The 27322-nt window shown below is 38.2% G+C and overlaps 1 protein-coding gene across 1 annotated transcript in view; it reads right to left on the bottom strand.

Moving 5' to 3' along the window:
* The window catches only part of ADCY2 (adenylate cyclase 2), a 203498-nt gene that overhangs the window by 104887 nt on the left and 71289 nt on the right, over window positions 1-27322 (bottom strand). The window lies entirely within an intron of this gene.

The raw sequence follows: 27322 nt of genomic DNA, 5'->3' as shown, positions 1-27322 counted from the left end.
TGACCTGCATTTTACCTCAGCCTGATCCACTGCTATCCGTCCATTAGCTATAAATAGTAACCTTGGTGATGATAAGCAGTGTTTAAGGAGCAAGATCTGACAGCTGCCTACTAGAACATACTTTTCCTTACTACCAAAAAATTATATTTGCCTAAAACACAGAACTTAAAGATTTAAGATTTAGGGGGCCGCATGTGCAGCATCAGATGCCCTCTGCAAGCAACAACCACAAACACAAGAAATAAGGTTGCTTAAAAATATCCAAGCCTTTTTTGCACTTGACCTTTGAAAAGGACACAATATTGTGTGATGATGCTAATACTTTTAACTGCACCCAGCTTATTACTGCAAATAAAAGAAACACATTTATCCATTCGAGCTCACTCAGAGCAAAAGAAACACAGTAAAGCAATGAAGGCAATTCCTAATTCAATAATAAAAGTAATAATAAAGATAATATTAAATTGAAGTTGAGATACAGCTGCAGTCTGCTCAGAGCAGTTCTCTATTGTCTCTCCTTGTAAGGCCCTAGTGTATCATACGCCCTGGATTACAAGCACTACATGATGTCACAGCATTTGTGGTCTGGAAGAAAAGGAGGAAGAAAGGGGGCAAAAATTTTGTTAACTCTCCACAGCTAATCTAATAATGAAGGTTATAATAGATTTCCCTGGTGATCATTCATGGGTTGGTTCTGGCGTACCTATGTACCAGGTAATCTTTTGTGAACTGCTAGTGGTGAAAGAGAGCAGAAAAAATGTCCAACAGGATGCTATGGTGGCTCAGAGGAAAAAGACATACTGTCCTATTAACAGAAATCCATCTTCTTGTGGAATACATTTTATTCACAAAAAAAACCTCCCATGGAGTTTTAATGTTTCTTTAATAAATGGTAACATTAAAATGCAAGATTTAAATATATGCTTTTATTTCCTCACAGATTTTAACATCATTACATGCAATACTTGTTCTTCCATCTGTGACATTTCTGACATCTCACCTTTCATGGCTCCACAAAGCTAAAAGCAGGAGCTATTCACCTTTACTGCAAAAATGATCCATGTTTTCAATTTGGTAGAACTTTTTTCTTTCCCTAAAACTTTAAGATCATGGCATTTCAATATTTCTAAAAGTAACATATGAGTTCTTAAATTTCTCTAAAATAGATAAATCTAAAAACAAGGGGAAAAAATCTACATATTTCACTTTCTCTGAAGAACTTCTGTTATGAAGTAGAGAAATAAGAAATAGTTTAAATTAAACATTTTGCAACAGCCAATAATCTAAAAAAAACCCCACGAACACATAAGATCATGGTGTACAGCACAAAATTTGACCTTAAAATATTTTATATGTCTTTCTAAATCGCAATGGCTTGATTCTGCTTCGATGTCAGTAGACATGGATTAGTGAACAAAGATCTTGTGTGACAGATCACAGTACAGGGGTAAGGGTCTTCCAACTGGGAATCATTGAAGGGTTTTAAAATGTAATTATGAAGTAGGAAAAAATGATTGAAAATAAAGACTGCTGGGCAAATAAAAATGCTGAGATACGTAGCAGGAAGGTTTAGTAAAAAATGATCACTGAATTGAACTGAAATCAACAGTGTGCTGTCATCATCTCTAGTTAGATGTCACTGCTGAAAGTCTGCACATACACTTATTAATGAATTGTCCAGCTTCATAAAGTTATAGACCATTTAAAGCAAAACTTCAGGAATATAATCAATCAAATTTTAAAAAAATATACTGTAATGGGTAGATGGAGGAGTAAATTATGAGTATCATCTTCACAGTCATAGAAAAACAAATTACAGTTTTATGACTGAAGTAGCTGAAGTGAGAAAATAGATGGAAACAAGTGAGTGACAGGCAAGGAAGCTAATTAACCAGGCTTTTCAGATACTCAGTGGGGTAATTCAGCCCACATGAAGCTCTGCAATGGCTTCCAGTACCTGAATCAAGCAGCTGGAAGATAGTGCAAGGTATCTCAGCCACTGCCATACTTAGTGTAGCTGTAACAAGTAAAAGTGTAAGTGAATATGCAGGTAGAAACTGTGTTTAAAACACCCTGATTATTTAGGCAAGCATGGATTTAATTCAGAAATGTGTCACTAAGGGATAAAATTTTCAAAAAATCAAGAAACAGATGAGCTACTTTCTAAACACATTTTTTTGCCTGTATTTATTCTGGCTTGAGCGAATATTTCTGCTATTGAACAAAACGCATCCTGCCAATAGAGTGCTCAATAGCAAGCGCAAATAACGTTACTAAACAAAATAAGCAACACTATATACTTCTTCCTTAATATCCCTCCCCTCTCAAGTCTGCATTTTCCTTTTAATTGCAGCCCAGTTTCAACACGAGCTGGACACGAGCTCCATCCTAGGCTTCTTCTAAAGTCTCATAGGCATTCTCCCAGAAGAGAGGTTCAAAATTTTCCTCAGTCCAAAAAAATTAACTGAGCTTCCCACTTCTTAAGCAAGTACTCTAATCAATATGCAATCATACAAAAGGTTTCTTCTGTTCAGGCACCTTCTCTGAGAAGATGCCATGCTGTGAATCCCACCAGTACCAAAGCACGTGAAATGAAATCCTGAGTCAGACCAATCTTCTGCTTTTCTCTAGGGCAGAACTTTGCAGTGTCTTTGCCCATTTTTTTTTCTCCCGCCTCCTCCCTGTCTCCCCCCAGTCCTAGATGTGTATTAGATAATAAAAGCTGTGGTGGATCTTCTGGTAAAATTTTTTCCACCTTTCTGTGATAGCTCTGATAAATGCGCAGATAAAACTGTAGCTGAGATCCTGTGTAGAGAATTCAGGAATCAATGACACAACATGGTTAGGGATTTCTCCCAGGAGGACAAGCCTGAGCTGTGGAAAAGAGTGTAACTAATGATGGTAACTCAGCAGAACAGCAGAAAAAGACCAGAGTGACCTCAAAGACAGTATTGCATGGAGCTGATTCACACCCTTTACAAACAGACACTGCATGACCAAAACCCCAAAAAACCCACAACATACATAAATTCTACTAAGCTCCCACTCAATTCACCATATGGAAACACCGAGCAACACAGCAGAAGTTCCTATCCCTCTGTACAGTCAGAGTGGAGAGAGAGGCAAATCTATCTCCTGGGCCATCTGCATCCCTTCAGATATATCCACTAACTGTACACTGTGCTGAAGTTTCTGTTTTATCAATAAATAAATTCCATGTCTACAGAAAGTGATGTAAATATGACTCAAAATTAACACAAGGAACACCAAGATACCATCAGGAAGTATCTCTAATCACTTAAGGAATATAATCATGGCTGATGTCTCCTCAGTCTGTTCTGACCTACAGAAAACTCTGTGTGCTTCCTGGCAATGGGGAAATTTTACATTCAAGCACAGGTATTTTTTCAGTATCAGTGAATATCAAGTAATCAAAATAGCTTCACTATCAAAATAGAATGTATTTAAAAGCAAATGAAGACAAAGTTAAGTAGCTATGACTAATTTCTCAAGAGAGTACTACAGTTCACTGAATTGCTCAAAAAAACGTAATACATCATATATAAGCTCAACTGATGAAAACTACCCACAAAGGTATATGCATACAAAGAAGTACTATGCTATATAAAAATAGAAGAATTATAATAAAGACTGCAGATTCTGATTGAAGCATAAATAATTTGTTAAATATCTTAGACACTGCTGTTCAAATACTGAATATAAAAATTAGAATCCTCTTTAGATTTTTCCTCCATTGAAAGCTCCCAGTTTATGAGTTACTTTCCCACATTTCTTTCCTTTTAGATATTTTACATGCCCTTCCCAAATACTGCATGAACAGAATGTTTAACAACAACAACAACAACAAAACCAACACAAACTATTAACAATTTTTTCAATAGTTAAATTTCACTTTTCTTCTAGATAAGAAAACTGAGGACATGAAAGCTGAGGGGTGGACAAAACTGGCTTTTATGATGTCTGCATGGAAATTAATGTGAGAAAAAAGAATTCTTATGTCGATGCCTAAGTTCAAATTCTTTAGCTCTGCAAAGATGAATCGTCTCTCTCTTCATTTGATCTTTCATGTGATGATGTGATGGATCTTTCACGTGGTGTGGCCAGCCAAGTTATGGAAAAAGTCTGTGCTGCTTTGGAACCTGTAGAGCTTTAGACTCAGATGTAATTCAGCTGAAACAACAGGGTAAATGCTGAGTAGAACTGAAAAGCAGCATTTTAGAAGGAAATGCTTAGTTTAGAAAATTAGTTGTTCACTTGGTCACCATGTGCTATGCCCAATACCATTATTTTACGTAGATGCATTCAGAAGTTTCTCCAGCTATTCCGTGCTGATCTCTTCCACATACAGAACTCTGGCCAGTCATACAATGCTGCCTTTTTCTTCTTTCAGATTTCCAAACCTATAGAAGTCCAATATTTGAATACATTTCAGTGCAAACATTTATAGCTATGTCACAGCTCACAAATAGGACGGCAAATTTGAAAATGGCAGACATTTTGCCATATGGCAACCTCTGTTTCAAAAACAAGGAGCTTTGGGGAGGAGCAAAATTACAGGACAAAAATTTTTGCAGCTGACCTGAGACTAGTGATCATGTGGTGCCTGGTCTAGCAGCTGGTGTTACAGAAACACCTGGCCTTTTCCTGTACCTAGTGAGACCACTAAGTTGAGGTCTTTATATGAAAGCTCCTGTGTTTCATGAAGAAATGTAGCAACCTTTTGGATTTCTATTTCTGTTTTAGAGATGATGGTTGAAGTTTGTGAATTCAAGTAATTCAGGTACAGAACATGACTGGCTGAAGGACAGAGAAATTATGGGCAACTGCATACTTACTTCCTCATGAATTTGAAGTAAAAAATCCATTTCTTTAACCACTGCAAAATTATTTTAATAGTCTGAAAGGTCAAAGATGTTTAAATCCTTAAATACTTATGAAGGCCACAATAAGAACACACAACAGAAGGGAAGAAACAGGAAGACCCAATATCCTCAGACATTTTGTTTATATCAAGGAGAACGTAAAATGTTTTACAGCAAGGTAAGTAAAAAGAAAAAGCTGCAATTTTGCAAGAAACAACTGCTTTAAAAGAAAAACCACAAACCAACCAAAAAACCCCATTCAACTTATGACTTCTCAAAATAACTGAGAAGTAACAAAGAAATAAAGATGTGAATTACTCAGTATACCAGATGGTTCCAAATTTTCAGTGCTAAAATAAATTTGGTAAGGAGTCCCTTTGTGGAAGGGGAATTGATGTCATTTTACAAGCCAGGAAGTTGTGATGTTGTCTTCTAATTGGTATGTGTAATTGTCTTTGTAGCTACTGCAATCAGAGCATTGAGGACAGCAGCAGGATATTCCTTTTTTAAAATATCTATATTTTTTCATATTATTTTCTTTTTATCACTATTACACATTGAAGTTTCTCACAGCTCTAAGCTGCTCTGTAGAATGACTGGATTTATTTCCTTCAGCTCTGGGCGTACACAGACACTATCTATATGCCAGTGTAGATAAAAAGAGATCATAAACTCTAGGCCCTTTAATCAAACCCAGGAAAAATAAACTAGAAACAAGAAGCAGAGTTACAGTCCCTTTAGATCACTCTGTGTAATACATATAATCAATATCATTGCCTCTAATTAATGACTCTTAATATTTTGAATCTAATTTTTTTTTTTTTTTTTTTGCCAGAGGGGAGCTCATGCTCTCCTCAGTAAAAAGGAAACAGGCAGTCACTGCGCTCTCCTGCCTCCCTGCAGAAAGGTCTTTTGTGTTTACATGTACCTCTGGGATCCTTTCATTTCTTTAGTACTAAAACTGATCTTCAGATGTCCTCTCAAAAAGACTGAGATAAATTTTTAGGTTCTGGATCTCATGTAGGGGTGAGTATTAGTGTGCTATAAGGAAAAAAGAAGACCATAAAATAAAATAAAAGAATTAAAAACTCACAAAATAAAATCTATGGATATACATACTAATACATCAATCTTTGGCCTGCTACAGAAATAATCCTATGTCTGATATTAAAATACCTTGTCTTTTCCCATAAATCTGGTTTACTCTTAAAAAAAAACCCCAAACTGAAATCTCTAATATAAGTACATTTACAGGACCAGCAATATACTGCCAAGTTTAATGTGTACCAGTAGATTTCTCCCTACATGCTCTGATCAGAAGTACTCCTGAGCTATCTCTCCTGCACTGTCTTGAAGCCTTCATGAAGTTTATTTCTTATTATTATCTACCAGACTTACTGAAATTTCTTCATATATCTCTAAACATCTCCCTTTCTGGCAAATTTGACAGAAATTAATCAAGAGGTTCAAAAGCTACCAGGAGAAGAAAAGATAAATGAACTGATAAGCACATATATGCTAATTATTCATGTACTGATATGCCTAAACCTCAATAACTTACTGTTGATTTCAGATTTCTCCCCTAATTTCTACAGTTTATACTGTATGTAACTGCTCTGCATATTAATATGCTACATACTCTCAGTTATCAATATATATGGAAATTGAAATCAATGGACAGTTCAGAATTACATGGATAAATTACAATAGGAACATATATCCTCAGCATAATTTTTCTACTGCATTTCAAACAGTTGGCAATAAATATGTGCTTTGATCTATTTGATAAACATTTTGAAACTGTATTTTTATGATTTCTATATAAAATTTTGATTTAAATAAGCATGTTTTTCACAGGTAATATTTTTGTCTATCAGTGTTCACAATGATCTGATAAGCTTTTTAACTAGGTATACTTATGAATTTTTTCTGCTTGTCTGATGACTATGGCAAACTTTAATCAAGCTCATTTTTCATAACTTGGCATTCTGTGCTAGGAATTGGTGGTCTTTGGCTGTACAGTTCACAGAGAATGGTGTGGAGCAGAAGGGGGGATAATGATAGTGGTGTATAAGTGAGGAAAGTGATGTTCTACAGAGTTGGATTAAATGGATTCCAGAATGTCCTCAGAGTTGGAGTTAGTAATTATGACAATCTTACAAGTGTTTTTAATATTTTTTAAAGAACTTGGTTGCCATTTTGAAATATGATGAGATCTCTAATCAGTATTTGGGTTAATTCTTAATTGGAAGTCATCTAACAGGAAAATTTGCTCTCAGGAAACCTGAAAGTTCTATTTTCTGGTGTCAGGCAAATGCTGTCAAGAGTAACCAAGGTGGGACAAAGAAAGTACTAAATCTGGGTAATATTCAGGAAGGAATGAAGAAAATACTAAAACCTCTTCATGTTGTTGGTGCCAATTCATTCCATCTGTACATGAAATACATCATTTTTCTCTCCTTCATGGCTCAAAACTGTCAAGATGTCATTTGTCAGGTCAGGCTTTTTACCCAAAAGCCCTGGTGTGAAGCATCCTGGACACCTTGAAACAGTTTTTTTCTAAATCACGTGGTTTGTGGGAATACATTCTGAGTAACACCTTAAAAGTAGCACAGTACGTCCAATTCATAGAGCAGAATCAGAGTCATAGAAAGACCTCCAAGATCGTCAAATCCAAACATTCACCCAGCACCACCATGTTCACCACTAAACTCTGTCCCTAAGTGCCACACATTTTTTGAACACTTCCATGGATGATGATTCCACTGCTTCCCTGGGCAGCCTGTTCCAGTGCCTGACCACCCTTACAGCAAAGATGTTCTTCCTAATATCCAGTTTAAATCACCTCCTTGTCCTCTTGTTTGCTACCTGGGAGAAGAGACCCACACCCATCTCCTTAAAACCTCCTTTCAGGTAATTGTATAAAGTTAGGAGATCTCTCCTGAGCCTCCTTTTCTCCATCATTTTCTATTCATACCAGCATTAGTGACAACCCCTACAGAGCAGCATATTCACTGCAGGCACCTAAAATACTACACAGCATTGTTAGGAATAGGCTATTACTCTCAAACTAGCTGAGAGCAATGATTAAACAAATGGAGGTACTCATCCAGGGAAGAGAAATTTTCCATCCCTCCAGGCTTGTTCTTTTACTCCTACCTTCTGCTCTTGCCTTTTAAAGAACTTCTTATCCACACACAGATCTTCCCTCTCAGTTCACTGAAAAGGTTTGGGCAAAGGACATACAGCTATGAATGAAATTAGCCCCATTTACTTGTTTGTTGATGCCTTCAGTCAGATTCAAGGTACTTTTAAGAAAATACTATCTTTTGCTCCTTTCAAAATAGAATGTGTTTATCTCATTCTCTATTCTTACAGCTTCATTTTTTGACTCATGAAGACACTGAGTTTACAGACCTAAAGTCTCCCTGATCCTTTCTAGAAGGGTCAAAGTTTATTTTTTATTAAAAAATAAACTTTTTAAAGTTTATTTTCCTATTTTCTAGCTTACAGTTGACAGGAACCAAGGCCTATTTCAGACCAGCCTATATAGTCTCTCCTTCACCCATCCCTCTGAGAGGATTTTAATGTGAGATTTTCTTCCATTTCTTCTTCACTGAACAGTCATACAGAAATTGTTTATCTGTGATAGCCTCCCTGAGTATTTTTGCAACCTGGATGTCAAATGTCCTTACAGACTCTCTGAAAGTCCTTTTGTTACTCAAGTGCTGAAGCAAGGACCCAGCATGCAGGGCAGGGGAATTGGTTTGGTTAACTGCCATAGCTCTAGCTGCTATCTAAAACAAATTACACACTTTTAAGTGTATGTTCTTCAAACTCCTATCTGACCAGTGTAACTGCATACAAAGGCATTATGCAACACTTTAAAAAACACTTGCACAGATGAAATCTTTTCACTTTGGCTAATTAACTTTAGCGGTGCAAATAGATTCCAAAATTGCTGATAAAGCATGCTAATTAGCAGAATGAATAGCAGGACAAAATTGCAGCTACAACAGGCACAATCACAAGGTGGATTGAGATAGCTCCATAAAGTATTTTATAGCTCAAACACTGTGTATCTAAAACAAATGTTATTTGTACTGAATTACAATTTAAAACTGCTTATGATTATGTAATATTCAATGTAAAAAGATTTATTTCCTTAGTGTCACTTTCTTGCTCATATTTTAATTTACTCTTTCCTGCGTTCAGAATGTTCTCTAGAGGTTTTTGCTTGGTAAACGAGCCTACAAATTTTGTGCACCATACAAGAAGCAACTTTTAGGTTATGATGGCTGGAGGGAAGATTAAATGCTAAACAACAAAGATTTCCCTTCCAAAGATTGTATTTCAAAAATCAAATGTGTTTAATACTGTGAAGACAAAGGCAAATAGAAGTCACTAAGCTGGTAATAATGCTGTTCACATTATAACTTTCCCTAATACCTATACCTCTGTCTTATTACTAGGTTTTGCATTTAACACCCTTCTTACAAATTCCTTTAAAGTTTGTATACTACATTTCTACATATTTTAGAAACAAAAAACTGTGAATCTATTATTGAAATATATTGTGATGCTTTGCCAAACTGAAAGGCTTTTCAACAAAGAGAAGTTACTAAAAATATGAAGGAAATAATAAAATTTCCAGATGATTGCAGTTATATTGTAATTATTAATTTATTACTTCATTCCCAAATGTGACTGGAATATTATTGGAAAACTATGGATAATTAGAAATAGTCACATGAAAATACAATCTCTTTTTGCAAATTCTGATGCACACACAGCAACAAAAATAAAAAAACAATTTCCCTTTTCTAATGTTTCTAGTCTCCTGTCTGTCTTTATAAAAGATGCCTGTTTTGAACCTGGCATATTCTAAGATAATAGAAAAATTACATCCTAAGTGCTCCTAAGCAGCAAAATGAACAATACAGAAAGTGCATATGACTTGCAGGACTTTTTCCTGCATGGAATGACTATTTTTTTATTCTCCACAAGAAAAATAATCCCGTACAAAAAGAAAATTGCTATTTAAACCCCATCAGTTTCAGCTGCTAATACAAGTTATCTTTTACAGTAAAGTAAGCTTCATCCTGCAACCAACCTACCTTTTAATAGTACAGCCTGCCATTTGAAAGATTTGACAATACATCATGAAGATATGAAGTAATACAACATGAAAGAAGACCTGGGAGCAGTATTTCCCACATATCAACCCTTCTTAATCAGAGAAGGCTGCTGGAGCATCAATGTATTGCAAAGTAATGTGCTATCTAAGGGAAGCAGGTCTCAGCCCTAGAATAGCAGATTTACTTTGCTTTTCAATTACGTTATGTTTAAAACACAATTTCACAAATCTGTAAATTCACACACACACTAAGTTAATTTTTCTTCACTTAACATCTCAAATTCAAGTTAGTGAATTTGTGTATATGGACATTACCCATGCTAACCTCTGGGACTGTATAACACCCTTGCTGTGTTTTACTAACCATCAAACACATTCATGGCAGTGTTTCTCAGTTCTCTCCAACTGCATCCTTTACCTCTGCTTTGAATATCCCAATCCCATCAACGATTGCTGCTACCTTCTTATTAACCACCTTCTGCAGAGAAAGGTTTTCAATATACTTTTCTCTTTGAGGAAAAGACAAAATCACAGCTAGGAACCCACAGTTATCCAGTGGCTCTAAACCTACAAATTGACTCCTTTCCTTCCCCACTCCCACTGCTCATCAGATATTTCTATGAGCTGTGGGACGCTGAAGAACAACACTGGCAAACCTAAGCTGTTCCAACTCTCCCAATTCACTTCAGCACAAGTTTATCATTCTACACAGGACTCCTCTCCAAGCAGTTTTCTGAGAAAGCCTACAAACAAAAGGATTAATGGAAAATAGCTGACTGTTTTAAAAAGACTTCAAAACTGACAGGCAGGTCAGTCACTGAATGGCCAGTTAGATGGGCAACACCAGCAGGTCTGGCTTTTGCAAGAGCACAAAGACAGGTTTGGCCCCTGTCACCAGGGCTTCTTGAAGCAGAAGCATGAGAAAGAATATGGTCAGCAGCTCACAGGGGAACTCTTTCAATGCTCTTTCCGACACTTCATTGCTTGAAATGCCAAATAAGGGACAAAATGAGTAATCACTTAAAGAACAGGATTGCAATGAGTAAGAAACTTTGCTTCCTCTAGGCAAGGCTTAAAAATTCCTGTGTTATATTAGTGCTTCTTTATTCAGTTCCTTTGCTTTTATTTTTCAGTTGCTCGCTCTAAAGATTCTTTGATTTGGTGTTGTATATACATTCAAAATTGTGACTTTCTTTAGTCTTCCTACAGATTTCTTCATCTTCCTCTACCTCCACTTCTTTGCACTGAATAGGTGGTGTAGTTAGGGTTCGTGGAGGTAACACAGAAATGGACAGTGAATTGCTTCAAAGTGGTCCCTTGCAAGGCACTCTTCAGGAGAACAAATGCGCAGCAATATTATGGCTATTAGAGACAGCTAGATGGGCAGCACTGCAAGGAAAGTACAGAAGTACAAGCTGTGCATAAGGCCAACATTTTATCAAGGCAAATGCAGATCCAGTTGCAGAATAAACCAGCAATGAACAGAAAAGAAATCCATGCTTTTCAGAAAATAAATATTTTATACTCTTGATCTGTTCCTACTCTGAAACAATGTTCATCAAAAGTACTTCATACACTGAGAAAGAAAACAGTTTTATGACTTTTTATTGGTGTTTTGTGGAGTTGACAACATTTGCCAGTATGGCTGAGGGCAGGTGCGTCCCCACTCCAGACACCAGCATGTACAGACCTTTCTTAATTAGCACTATGATGAACATGCTTATTGCCTGCCAAGTGACAATAAAAAGTTTTGTAGACATCACACCAAGGGAGTGCACTGCTACAGAGCCCCAGAGATTATTTCCTGAAAATGTGTTTTTTCCCTCCAGCACAATCTTAACATTCCTCCTTTCATCCCATCTTGCATTGGGACGTTTCAGACTCCCAGGTAATAGGAAACTGTCATTTAGTGTATGAATTAATCCTAAAGAGAGAAGGTAATTAATGAAAATGAAGTGCAGTCTATGTTAGCAAAAGTTTATCACAGAAAGGGAGTTTCATTAGCTCTGAAACTGGAGAAGCATTCTGGGCCACTGTCTTACATACAACAACACCACCACCAAAATCAGAAATTATCTTAAGGATAATTGTCCTCTCTTGTTAAGAGGAATTGGTGGGGTTTTTTCCAAAAGCTTTCTGCCATTTCTACATCAAAAATTTTCTTTTGATTTGTATTCTGGCCATGTTTGAATATCACAGAATCCAGATCATCTTTCCTAAACACGCTCGGAGACGGCCTCAGATGCAAAAGATTCAGCACAGTATTTTTCTCATTAGTTTGTTAGAGACCTCAGCAGAGATCCAGTTGACAGTCCAATCCAAGGACACAATGGGATGCAACCCCAAGAGCTGAGAGAGCCTGCTGATATCATTACAAGGCCCCTCTTGAGTGCCTTGAAAAGCTCATGGGGACCAGGGTAGGTTCTGCAAGAAAGCAAATATCACTCCTGTCTTCAAGGAAGGTTCCATCACCTTGATCGCTGGGAAGGTGATAGTGCAAACCCTCCTAGAAATAATTTCCAGCCCTATAAAGGACAAGGAGGTGACTGGGATCAGCCAGCATAAAGTTATAAAGGAGAAATCATGCTTGGACAACCTTTATGTGATGAAATGACTGGCTGAGGAGGGAGTAGGTGATGTGGCAGGGTTTTGAGTACACTCAAAACCCGGGCAGACCTCCCCAGCCTCACCTGGGGCTTTGAGTGACACCCCCAGGCCCGGGAACTCTACACAAGCACAGCCTGGTATTACAGCGACCTGAGGAGGTCGCTTGGGTGGTGAGAGAAAGACAAGAATCTTGTTTCTTGATCAGAAGGCTGGATTTATTGATATATGATATATAATACATTATAACTATACTAAATAGAATAAAGAGAGAAGTTGCAGAGGCTGCTAAGCTAAGAATAGCAAGAAAGAAAGAATCTCTAACAAAGTTGTGTCCAGGGACTCTGTCCCCAGCTTGCTCCTGTGATTGGCCCTTAATTATAAACATGGGAACATGAACCAATCACAGGTGCATCCTATTGCATTCCACAGCAGCTGATAATAATTGTTTACATTCTTCTTCTGGGGTCCTCAGCTTCCCAGAAGATGGACAATCCCAAAGAAAGGATTTCCGTGAAAAAATGTCTGCGACAACCTGGGGGCTTTAGCTCCTGCCTGTGCTGGGCTGGAGGAATGCTGGTCTCCAGCCAAGCTGTGCCTGACCACAGACACCCTTGAGCTGTGGACTGACTTGACCTCAGCCCTGCCTTGTCACTGGGAATGTGCCCATAAACTGCTGGATGTGATCCTGACCTATGGATGGGCTTTCTGGCTTGACCTTGCACCTGTCTCCTTGCTGTGGTTTTGCCTTTTATAGGTTTTGTCTCTTGGTTGAACCTGGTAATGGTCTCTGGGCTTGCCTTGCTCAAGTGCTGTGGGGCCGAGATCAGAGCAGTCACCCCAGCCCTATTGCTCTGTCCCTTATTTGCTTCCTTGCAAAGAGCTCTGAAAAGAAATGCCATTCAATTCAGTCAATTTTCACTAAAATAATATGATTCACCCATGAACTTCAGTTCACTGCCTTCAATATTTTCAAGCAATTTCACCGGATTCAGGTATTGAAAACATAATAAGAGCTTTATAAACAAGCAATGACAGGGAAGATTGAATTCATGAGATATATTTCTATTTGCTACACACTAAAATAGCACATTAAGGCAGGAAGAGGACATAATGTCAATGCTATCTAGCCTCTTTCCATAGCGGAGACCCCTCAATGGGAACATTCTGGTCAATAAACACATAAAGTTCCATCCATGTTTCATCAAAGTATCTTTTATTTACAAAATAAATGTGCATCAAAGCATTTTATATAGTGCTTCCATAATTTCCAGGTACTGTAATTACACACCAGGAATGTTTCACATGGATTAATGCTGAAGAGTTGCATCTATATAATCATTTCTAGAACTCACCAATGTCTCCAAACTTGGGCTTCAATCATTGCTTTTTTTATAAGCTTTTATGAATAACAAGTTACATCTGTGCATCATCTTGCAGAATAAATTATTTGACTATACTAAAATAGAATTGTAACTATCAGCTTTAGCATATATGTGCAAAACAGTTTTCATTGTATACCCACATACTGGTGAAAATCCAAAAGTTCATGAACTGTCACATGAAGTACTAATAAGTTCATCTTTTAAACTGTACAGATGATAAGCAAAGTGCAGTTTTGACTAATATCAGTGCTAATTCCTAGGAAAGTTTTGGTTTTTTTTACTTTTAGACTTATTTCCCTAAGAAAGCAAAATTACAAAATATATTGAAACTTTTTTTAAGCAACACAAAAAGACAGATACAGTCATCAAATCTCCCACTAATTTCCATTTAACTTAGGGTATGTTTGCAAACAATGGAGATTTTTTTAATGTAAAAATATATTTCTACTTTAAAATGCTAGATTTAGTTTGGAAAAACAAATGACCCATTTAATACCAGAAAAGATAAAATTCTAAAACTACCAAAAATATATCTATACCTATCTAATCCTAAATATTTTTTAATGATCAAACAGTTAACACTGCTGTCAAAAAACCCTACAATACTAAGAAGCAACTCACATATAAACTGTTTAATTGATGAATAATGGTTGCTTCATCTTAATCAAAACACATCCTGCTTAAAAAGCATTGTTTTATTAGTTTGGTAAAAGCTTAAACGAAACATCATTTTAGCAAATAATGAGCTGCACTGCCATATACTAAAAGGCAAACACTACAAATCAGTTACACAGCCTGCAACTAGCGAGCATGACTGATACACACTGGTGTATTACAAACTGTACTACACATCCTTTCAAGGTGGATCTGTGTGGCAGGCAGCTAACCACAGAACTGCAAAACCAAAACCCAAAGCCCCAGCGTTGAAAGCCTCAGGGCACAAATTTCTTTGACTAAGGACACCAAACTCAACAGTAAAGCAATGGTTGTTTATTACTGCCAGCACACTACAGCATTAAGTGTCCCAGCAGCCCTTCCCAAATTAAATCACATGCTCCAGTATAGATAACTCTCAATCCTATTACCACTTGCCTACCCTTAATTCTGATTGTCAGATGTTCCTTGTGATGTCACAAAGAACATGCTCTGATGCTGCTACCCGCTCTGGGATAGAGCCGAAGCTGCACACCATGGTCATACAATTCTGTTTTGAGGTAAACCACTGAGTTATACAAAACATTCTTAGAGAATTACTTCAGGATCACGAGTGTAGTTTACCCTGAATCCCACTTCTGCCATACTGGAAACTATCTAGGCTTGGAACTGCTTGATGTAGCTCATAGCATTGAACCAAAAGCGTTGCTTTTACAAAGTGTAACATGACCATACCTCAAGTATTACACACAGTAGTGGTTTATTGCTTTCAAAAGGGGTGGAACAAGATAAAAAATGCGTGGAGAGAAGAGCTTGGAGAAAGGACAGTATTGTCCCTAACATTCTTCCAGCCAGTGTGGCTGGTGACCAGGCTGCCCTTCAGCTGGAGCAAGCTGTCCCAACAGTGAGCAGGGAGGGTGTCCCACCCAGCTGCCTACAGGTGCTGGCTACCCGCTGTACCTTCAGCCAAAGCACTACAGATGCAGCCCCACACGCACAGGTAGGGGCAGCAGCAGTCAGGATATAACAATGAACCATGCCAGTGTAATGAAAATGTACACAGCCAATGGATCAAGCAATTTCCACTGAAGTGCAGCTGCTGCACCTCTGGCTTTCCATCAGATTTGTGCCCCATGCTGCCATAACTGCCAAGCAATGAGAGAAATTCAAAACCAGACTCTATATTTTTATTCCTCTAACCCATCAAAAGTAGCAATCTGGTGCAGTGGTTCTGCATCATGTATGCCAGGAATGTAACTAACTCAAATGCTACAAAGGAAAATGCTTTTCCTCTGCGATTTCCTGTATTTAAAGCCCAAAAACATCTTTTATAGAGTAATGGAAAGTGCTAAAAATACTAAAAAGTTACTTTTGCCTTGCTTTTTAATACCTGAAAGCTCATAATTGTCTAAGTATTTATATACAGAACCTTTTGTTTTCAGGCAAAACCTGCTTAATGGATGTAGAACTGCGTCAGAAAACCCCCTTGAAGTACATATAGACATCATGCAGTTACTTCTGTCACACACATTGCTTCAACTTTGTATCACCTTCCCAACATAAAAAAATAGTTACTAGACTCTGGAAAGTAAGTCTGGAGTAAAATTCTGTTTGTTTGCACACAGTCTCAAAGTTGTACTGCTTCTAAATGAAATATCTTTATGGTTTGCTTTCTTCACAGATAATCCAGACAACCAATAGGTAAAAATAAGGGATGTTAAGCAGGTTTTACAAGGAGCTATTAGACTAGCTGGGTTCCAAGACCAGTTTTAGCAGATTACAGGCATGGAAACGACACTATCTGTTTTTTGTGATTGGCTCACATCTACTAAATATTAGATGAGAGGGGGCCAAAATCTACCCAGATTTTAAAAATCAATACTCAGACTTAAGTACAAAGACAGTAAGTGCTTCCATGCTTTTAAATACTGCAGGTTTTACTAGGACTTTTGACATTTCTTGCTTGTTGAACAATATATGTGTTCAATAAATGATTAAATGAATGGCACTTAAAATAAGATTTTTTTAAACAATTATCACATTGGTCAAAGAATATTCAAAGAGTTAGCAGGAATTAAACTAATGAAACACAAAAACAGAATTAGAACAGTTCATTAATATATTTAATAACTGCGCACTAAAAGCAAATTAAAATTTACTCAAAAAGCATCTCAAGAAAGATCTAGCTGGATTTAACAAACATTTATTCAGCAGTCTATTCTTCCATAAGTTCTTTAGAGGCTTGCCTGCTATTATATATTGTGGGCAATATTAATCTGATATTTAAATTTTTCTCTACCAGTCTTTCAACACTAAGTATTTAATATAGAACTTATCATGAGCAACATGCTTAGAGTCAGTTTGAAAATGCTCAAGGGATAAATCTAAACAACCACCAGTAGTCAATTCCAGCAAAATTAATAATAATAAACCATCTTACAACCCACAAAATTATAATTTCATATGCTAAAAAACCATATAAAAATAAACAAACTATAGAACAATAGTTGGCAATACACTGAAAATTTCTATTACGGATGAAGGACAAAATTAATCTACCCCAACTAGACCCTTGTGTCAGATGGATAATTAAGGACTGAGTAACTCTGAGTTACTGCCAAGTAACAGAAGATAGTAAAACAAAAAAATTGTTAGAAATATTGATAAATTATCTTGCAGTAGAAGGAAATGTATAAAATTTTAAAATATGTTTATGTTATGTTCACTCTGTTAACTTCTATTTTACTCATACTTGGGAGAAATATTCAAAGCAAATCAAGATGGTGATTTAAAATACGGTGGTGACCAAGGTGTTTATAAAAACACCATGGACATGTCATGGATGTGTCTAAGAAAATCCCTCACAGTTAAAGACATGGTGAATCCTGAGATTAAACATTTCCCAAAATGAATACTTTGTGGCACATAAATAATTTTTATGCTCCCCACATTCGGCATTTTCTGCTTGTTTTAATAGTTTGATATTTGAAATATCAAAAATATTATATCTCACCCTCCATTAAACAACCTCTCTTTTTCACAATCCTTGTTATTCAAAGAAAATGAATGATACATCCATGACAGGAAAAAGTAGAACAAATTTAGCAGATTACAGAGCTGCCGACCATGTTGCTCTGGAGCACGTGATGGGATGCAGTGGTGCCTGCTCGCTGGGAGTCCCTTCCCTGGGGAAGGGAGTAGGAGAAGGTGGTGCCCCACAGGGACACTGCCCTTCCCTTTGCTGTATTCCCCTCTCCTCTGTGAGCCCCAGGCAGCCTGCCCCTGATGCCATGCCAGAGTGGGTCCCCAGGCAAGGAAGAAATTTACAGGTTACACAAAAGAGCATTAAATACAGGAGCTGCAGGAAAAAAAAAAAGAACAACACAAAAGGGAGAGTAGGTGGAAAATGACTAAGTTTAATGTGCTGCATTTTGGATGAGACATGCATGTTACTGCTCTTTAAAAATAAATAAACAAATTAAATACTCCAGATTTGCCTCCCATCTAGCATGTTTGTGGTAGTTACAGGAACTTCTATCATATCATGGGAAATGTTTCCATAACTGAGGAAATTTAAATCACATTTGAATAAAGATGTTTTGGAAACAAGTTAACTGCATGTCTTTCCCTTGCCTGTGCTGTGCTCAGTTGCTGCCTTTCTGAGGAACTACTGCAGCAAGGGACCATGAAAATAGTGTGTGACGTCAGCTGAGACAGGGTGATTTGGTCTTTAATTAAGGTCAGCGTGACCCAGGTCATGGCAAACGTCTCCGAGCCTTAATGATGACGGGAAAGTCCATTCACAAGCTGGAATCGAATTTCCTCCATGTTCAGACACAAATCAATCTGGGTTTTGAAGAGCAGGTATAGCAGCGTAAGAGTGGGCACAGAAAGGCTCTTTGGGAGCTCTGTGATAGACCAGCAGAAACAGATTTCACTTTTCTTCTTTCTGTGCTGCTTTCAAGGGTTGTCAAAGGCAATCACCATCAACACTAACTGCATGGGGAGCGAGACAAAAAACCTTGATGAGAATTGTCAGGTGAGGAACACAATATTGATCTCAGAAACACTGTGGCACCAGATGATCCCTGCAGCTCCTTCTGGCCCTGTAATCTACACATTAGTCTTTACTTCTACTTGAACAGCACACTTTAGACCCTAAGGTACTTTCTGGCCCTGGAAAAATAAAGGTTATAACAATTTCCAGGCTCATGCTGAAGATACAACATGCTTCATGTTTCAGGTGCAAAGTAATTAAACTGCCCGCAGTGCAGGTGGAGACAACAAACAAAATTACAATAAGAAAACCCATTAAGTTATATTGAATTTTTTAAAACTTTAAGAAAGCAAGATGATTTTTTATGTACCATATGAAAGATCCTAAAATACATAATGATATTCATCAGATCTGTTCAGAATAGACAAGAATATGGCCAAATGCAAGATGTTATTTTCCACTCCAGATCTGAGCTTTTCCTTTGCATTAATTGTCCTCATGCTACAAATGTAACATAGGATGCTTGAGGTCAAACTGTATGACCCCCACATATTAAAATTAGCATTTAACCAATAAAGAAATGGAATTAATGGAGGCATAGAGCATAAAGATGATACTTCAAAGGACTTCAAATAAATCAAGAGGACTTCAAGAGACGAAGCCAGAGAGACACAGGTCAGCTCTTCTGAATCCCAAAGCAATGTAACATGGCACTCTGGCACTGATGAAATGTTATTACTGCTCTACCATTGTAAAACACAGAGTTTTAAAGTAGTTATGTAACTGACTATAGCTTTGGATTTATTTTCTTTTTTCATCCAGTTCAACAAACTTCATAGAAGCAGAGGAGAATTAACTTTCTATTAAATGTTTTTGAATTTCTCTACAACACTATAGGGAAAGGGGAAAACAAAAGCACCCAGGACAGCATTAATCCTATTTGCTGTTCTATTTCCAAGAGCTTGCTTATATAAGTTCAACAGTGTAGGAGACTTAACAACTTTTAAAAATAAATTATTAGTTTTCCATGTACACTGTGGTTTAGCACCGTCCCTTACCACAGCTTTCTCCTCCTCCCTTAAACACTGGAAATGGCAGCAGAAGAAAACTGAACATCAACAGTCTCCCATATATGTGTGCATATATATATATATATATATATATACACCTCTGTACACCTCTCTAGGAGGTATACACATGACTTTCTTGTCCAAGCCTGTTCTGCCCCTCTCAGAGGCAGCACTCAGTGTTCACATGCTCTGTGATTTAAGCTATGGCTTATTTAAGCTATCCAACTTGATGGCCCATTGCTGGCATCATGGCAAAGTACAAGAACCTGATGAAGAAACAGAATTTGTGGAAAGAAGGCTCCTGTACTTGGGTTCAGACTTATGAAAATGTCCTGTGATATTAAGATGTGTTTAATTCCAGCTGAACTCCCTGAAATAAAATGGAAGGTACTTGGACACAAACGTAATCAAAAACCCTCACTAACCACAGCTCAAACACAACAGTATAGTCCAGAGACTTTGATTTGCTATTAAAAAAACATGTATAAAAGAGGAGAAAAATTATGTATTTATCTATATTCTGTACATTATATATATGTAGTTTTGCATATTATATATATACACATACAGGCACTAATATTGTCGAGACATCACATAATGCAAAGCATTTTATCTCTGCTAAAATGCCGAACACCACAGAACATACCATGAACTTTCCCTGAAAAATACTGGAATTAACTCATTTCCAAAATAGGAACAGATCTGCAATCCTGAGTGCAAGAAAATATGTATGAGTTTCAAGCTCATATCCACTGTAGTTCTACTTTGATCTGTGTCTTGGATGCTTGTTAAGGGAAGGTTTTAATATCTGAAACATAACGCTCCTTTGAGATAGTGCTTATTGCTCTTTTGTGAACTGACTTTGTCAGGATGAGGCACAACATCCATAATACATTCTGAAATTTTTCTTAGCAGCAGCTACACAATTATCACTGCCTTCTTTTGGCATCCAGTTAATGAGACAGTAACTGCATTATCATTCAGATACACTGCAATTTTAATTTTTTTAAAATTCATTTCTATTTATATGTCCTTTTGGTGAATACATGTTTTTTAAAGAGGAATAGTTACTTAGAAAAAAAAGAAATATCAATTTTTTCCTCCTGGTATAGAAGGATTCTTTGCTTCTTGGCTTTTCATTTCCCACATCCATAGTAATATGGGTATAGAAGTATAATTTTGTTTTTCACATTCAGCTTCACAACTCTTAAATTGGAATTGTTAAAAAAAATAATGATAATAATCCAATAAGCAACAGCCCTGCAGAAACAAACCTAGCTGCTCAGGTCTTAGCATAATACAGTATAATCAGAACCACTATTTTCTCCTTTAGAATTATTTTTAGTACAAGCAGACCTCAACATTTTAGCTTCTGACATGAAAAGCGAACATATTTATTTCTCTTACTTCACCCTAATTAATGCATAACAGTTCTTCTGAACCTCCTTCACAAGCTACAGAATCATGTGCATTTTGTTAAGCAAAATGTTCCCAGTCTACCCCTCAAGACTGCATGGGTCAGGTCACAGATTTTTCGTTTCCTTCACCAGTAACATTTCAGCTAATTTGTGCTTGCCTTGAGCATCAGGCTAGTCATTTTTTTCCTCATTATTCAGGGTCATCAGAATTTACAATGACCTACTTCCTTACTAAACAAGCATGTTATGAAGAATTAATGGATTTTCTGTCTTAGAGACTGTGCTTTCATACTGTGTAAGAGAAAACCTTCAGATCAGAGAAAAGCAATAAGGAAGATCAAAGGTATGGAATGGCTTCTAAACAAGGAAAGATAAATAATTTTCGATTCTGCAGCCTGGGAAAGAAATTACAGAGGAGGTGTGACAGAGTTTTATAAGATCATAAATTATCTGGAAAGGGTGAACTGAGCTCTTCAACTGTTCAGTCTTTTCCAGTATAAGAGTTTGGGAGATGCAAACAGATGACAGGTTTGAAACAAGCAAAATATGGTTCTTCTTGCAACACAGGTGAGCTGATGAACTCTCCGTCAGGGGAAGCTGATAAGCAGGATGAACTATACTGAAGAGTTAAAAAAAAAACCCCACTTAAATTAAAATTTTTTAAAGGCCCAACTAGGTCAGAAAAAGAAGCAAAAAATAGGTTTGTAAGAAAGAATAAGAAAAAAATAAGCAAAATGGATTTCAAACCAAGGTGTGAGGGAAGTAGAAAGACATAAATCTTGAGAGAAAGCTTCCAGCAATTTACAAGGAGAAATTTGAATTTGGAAAACTAAAATAAAATGGCAGACTTCACAGAATCACTGAAGGTTACAGTTGGAAGGGACCACAATGGGGTATCTGGCCCAAACTCTCTGTTCAAGCAGGGTCATCCTAGAGCACATAGCACAGGATTGTGTCCCAATGCTTCTTGAATATCTCCAGACTTCTGACTTTGGCTAGTTTGTAGTCAATGCTAACCAAAGGGTGCCACTTTCAGAGATATCAGCATGATGGCAAACAGTTCTGGTTTTCAGGAAGGGAAGACCTATTTAAGGGAAGTGCAAAAGAAGCCAATTTAACTACACACATCACAACTGCAAAAAAGCACCGCAGACACAGAGGAGAATCAACCTTGAAGCACTTAAGTCCAACTCTTGCCCTACCTCTCAGCTCCTCAGTTCTCTGAGATACACCCATTATGCTTCATATCAAATCATCCAAACTGAGCCTAGCATGAATGAAAATCTCAGCACCACTACCTTGCTAGAGCTGTTTTAACAAGCTAAAAAACAGCTAATATAAATTTCTAATAAAAAAATAAGGAACTGTGTCAGGTATTTCAGGGATTGAAAGAGCATTCATTACTGTAAATCCCTTTTCATAAGCAATATTCAATCTTTCTCAAAAATTTATAACAACCTTTCTGGCGTGACTCCAACACTCTGAGCTCACCTCTGCTCTGTATCCTTATATTTCTTTCAGTGACATTGAAGAGGGAAAAAATGTGCTCTGCTACCTGAATGCTCAATGTCTCTCTAGGGACAGCACTGCCTGCTTAGGCAGTTTGCATCAGAAAATTTTTCCCTTCTCTCTGTACCCTCAGAGCATCTGCCTGCAGCAATCCTTCACTGCCAGGTCTCATACCAGTTCAGTAATTATGGAGCAGTATTACCACACTTCTTCTTTAACTCAGATATCATTGTGATGGCCTGGAAATCTGATGCTGATCAGCAAATGTATAGTGGAAAACCAACTACCTCATCATGCAATAATAAATATGCCTGTGATTCCCAGAAGGAGATATGAAAGTTTAATGTTTTCTCATGATGACCATGGCTTATGGATTCAGGGCTTACTACATCCCATGTGTGAATATGAAGGGAAGGGATGCCCAGAGTAGAAACTGTCCCTGTGTTATGCACTGTGAAGATATTAAAGTCAAATCTTCATCAAGTTCACCAAGAAAACTGCTTCCTAGGCAAAAGTCATAATGCTGTTTATGAACATATGGAATTCCATTTGAAAATATGTGGCTCTGGTTTATGCTGGAGGTTTCTGACACTGGTAGTCTGACAGAGGCAAAGCTGCTGCTGCAGCACCATATCCCCACATCCATCCAGTCACAACTACATACAGTGCATTTATACACATTTATACACAAACCAATAGCCAACCACACAGATCAATGTAGACTGAAAAACAAAAGATCAATGCAATACTTGAGCAAACACAAGCCACACCAACATCCTGGTCCTGCTCCCCTCTCTGGCTCACCAGGATGAAAGCAATTTAGCGCAGAATACATACATAGAGACATTATATATCCCTCCAGGAACCAGCCACAGATCTGTTCAATAGCCAGCCCATCATCTTCCATCTTCCATCTGCACAAACAAATCAGTCTCTGGTCTGGCTTGGGCTCCCTGCTTCTTCCAGCAGTCAAGCCACATGGTGTCCAGCCTCTCCAGTATCCAACCCAGGCTCATGGCCTCGCCTCCCACTCACCAGTAGTGTGGCCTGACCAGGGATCACACGTACTGGTGCACACTCACAAAATACACATGCAGCTGCCCCAGGCCTTGAGCCCCTCTGGCCCACAGCCCCCGAAGTACCAGAGAATACTGAGACCTCTCCATTCTCTCCAGCTGCTCCACTGCAACACCTGGGAAGGACCCTGTGACACAAGGCTTCCATTCTGTGGTCTCCCCACACACATAGGCCCATGCACAAAAATGGAGGTTGAGAAGAAGACAGGACAAACAGTGTGGGTAGACAGGACAGGGCATGGCCAGATAAGAGTACCCTCCACAGCCTCTTAACATACGGTCAGCTGCTTTTATAGCCTTGTTCATCTATTCTCCCATATTTGTTCCTCCTCCAAACCACTATGATCCCGCCTCTTCCACACTCTGGTTCCTCTCCTAAACATCCCATCCTAAGTCAGCTGAGTGTCCAATTTGCTCTGATTAGATTATTGGAGTTCCTCTGTCACTGTTTCCCTGCTCCTTCATATTTTTGAAGATTAGTTTTTAATTTAACATTGAAGTAACAGCTGATCCTGTCTAAGAGTCAGTAGAGTTTAGAAAGGACAATGGATGTCAGCCAAGGGCTGAGACAAGGAAAACATCCAAAATATCCAAATCCACTGTGTAGAGACACATTTTTTCCAGACAGGACCAGCTGGCTGCAGCTGCAATGATTATCCCAGTAGTAATACGAGCAGGATTGGAGTCACTGCCGAGGCTGCTCCAGCAGGACTAAAATGGCTCTGCAGCACACCTTCTGCTGCCTGTGGTCTCCTCCTCTCAGAGAAGGGAAAGGGGCAGAAATTTACCACTCAAGACTCATCAGTATCAGTCTCTCATTCAAGACCTGCACCAGGCAATTCAAATGCTGAGCTGGGTTTAACACTGACTGTGCTTAGGTAAAAAAGGGTTGCAGAGTGGGATCTTTATTTGTACTCTGTTCTAACCTTGAACTCTAAGGTTCTAACCTTAAAGTTCACTGACAAAGCCCAGGACTGATGGCACAGGTAGGTCCAGAGAGGATAAGAACGTGTTTTAAAAGGTTCCTGCTTGATCCCCCACTGTCCCAGGCAGGCCAGCTCTGCCTGTGTGCAGCCCCAGGATTTGACTCAAGAATATTTTTAGCAAATGCAGTTCAACAGAAGCTGAAATAATGCAGTTCAGAGAAAATAACTAGATAATGATTTCAGGGACTATGTGTGCACCATGTGAAAGAGATTCTGAAGTGACACAGTCAATACCAATAAGAGTAGAATGGGAATCATCTCTGCATTCAGAGATCATTGGTGCAGCATCAATAAACTGAACTGAGGTGAGAAAGTTCCAAATAGCCAAGGAAAACATTTACTGTCTAAATGACTGGATAGCAGAAAAAAAACTGTATCATTGTTGATGACTGAACAGCAAATAAAGCAAAATGTTAGAGCAAATAACAGAGAACATTATTAAGGTGCCTCATTACCCACCTTTCAACTTTTCAGTATTCTACTTCTCCTATTTATCAGCATTTATGCTTTTGTCACCATTTTTGCACAGATAATTTAATGTTTCTTCTCTGTCCCCTCCTTTTTGCTGTACTTTCTTTTTTATTGTGGCCATTTCTCCACTTTCAAGACTTTTGAATTGCTATCCTATGCTTATTTTATTTAAAAAGAAGGGGAAAGAGGGAAGGAGGAAGGCAAGATAAGCCCTAAGGATTTTAACCAAAATGACTGCATTTGATGTTATGAAATAAATTAATCATGATAAATGAGTGGATCTAAATAATCTGTTAGGGCAAAAGAACTGGGGTTGGAATGCCACCACATTGCTGCCCTGCTGGACCCTGAGGACAGCATCACTACAGCAACAGCCTCTCCGGGTGTCACACAGGGAGAACTCCATCTCCTCTCTCTGCTCCTGCCCGCTGGCCTGTGTGAGTTGGCTAGAGCAGGCAGACCACCTGGGAGCATTGCTCCTTGTCACCATGTCACTATTTGTCCTGTTCTTTCCAGAGGCCAAATTTTAATGACTCACTCCACAGCCCAAGCAGTGTGCGTGCACACGGAGGTCAGCAGCAGTCAGCGCTCAGAGAGCATCAGCAAAACCCCAGCTGACTTCCATCAGAAGCTAACACTATCTCATCACCTACATACCAAAGGAAACAGGATAATTGCACACCTCATATTTGCATTCAGAGTGTGAAGCTCTCTCACACAAGCTGCTGCAAACCTCCTCAAATAATCCCAACAGTTTTACTAAAAGTACATATGTGAGTAAATGCTCATCAGGACACAGTCTTTTCCTGTCTGAAAATAACCTGAGCAGGATCTCATGTCTGCATGTCTAGGGGCAAAGTGTAGCAAATAAAACTAGTAAATAGGACAGACAAACCTGCTGTAGTTAACCTGAAGAAATGTTACTGTGGCAGAGAGGCTGCGAAACTAGGACCATAAAATGTGAGAGAGTATTCAAGACAAAGAAGATTGTTTAAGTGGCCATTAGAAATCTTTTAAATGAAAAATTTTCTTCACAGCAAAGCTTAAATTTATCTCTTTGGAGCAAAACTCAGTTTTGCCTTCTAAAACAAAGAACTCAGAATCTCATGCTTCAGAATCTGACCTTCTCATTTGCATTCATCAATGTTGCAATAAATTTCCCCAGTTCAAAACTAACCTAATGAACTTTCAAGTCCTTCTTTTCATCCTCTTCTGCAGCAGCACATAGTGGAAACAACTGTTTGAACAAGAGGCACTGGGATCTTGAGTAGCTGGTATTTTGCATGCATCAAAAGCAAAACATCTGCTGGAATCCTTTAGGGTGATTTTTCTCCTTTAGCGTGTTTGTTTCCTGTCCTGCTGAGTCTTCCATCAATGATGGCCTATCAGCCTTAGCTCTGGGCATCCACCAGCATTTGAATCTTCTGCAGATGTATGCTATTTCAGCATTGGTAAGTCTTAATTATTTGTTAAAAGACTAAAGGACTTAGGATTAACTGTGCTATTGTATATCCAAAGACATGGAAGCTGGCCTAAGGTTCAGAGGCAGACAGATCTCTGCACAGCTTTGTCTTTTCAGAGTAGCAAAAGTGCTTTCAGACAGCCTGAACTCCCAAAGCCTGTGGACCTGAGCTAACCTGGGACAGAGACAGCTTGCTCACTTCAGACCTGTGTTCTTGTGGCTTCTGAGCTGATAGACTGCCATACATCTGGGAGAAAATATATCCTCAAAGGAACAAAGGAAATAAAACTGCAAATAGATTCATGAACATAACTTTATGTCTGATAAACTACAGCCTTTGCTGTTTGCATACCGCTGCAATCAGAGTTGTAACTCATAGCCCCACTCAGAAACAGGTAGGAGCTAGCAGAGTCCAGGCAGGTGACCTTTGCAGCAAATATGCAGCATACAGTCTTTAGTATACCCAGAACCAGTTCTAAACCGATGGCAGATAAACATAATTTATTACACACAACTAGAGAGAGGCAGAGGAGAGACATGATTTCTTCTCAGGCCCACAAATGACAAATGATGATGCCACTCACTGGGTGTGTAGGAATACATATACCTTGAGAGGGGAAAGAATATGCAGTGCAATTCCCAAAGGTGCAATCCCTGTGAAGAATTAGGA

The sequence above is a fragment of the Melozone crissalis genome, unplaced genomic scaffold (assembly GCF_028551555.1).
Source record: "Melozone crissalis strain CALT ecotype California unplaced genomic scaffold, PUWL_Pcris_2 ptg000042l_1, whole genome shotgun sequence".
NCBI classification, from domain to species: Eukaryota; Metazoa; Chordata; class Aves; order Passeriformes; family Passerellidae; genus Melozone; species Melozone crissalis.
This window is presented reverse-complemented; position numbering and strand designations above follow the sequence as displayed.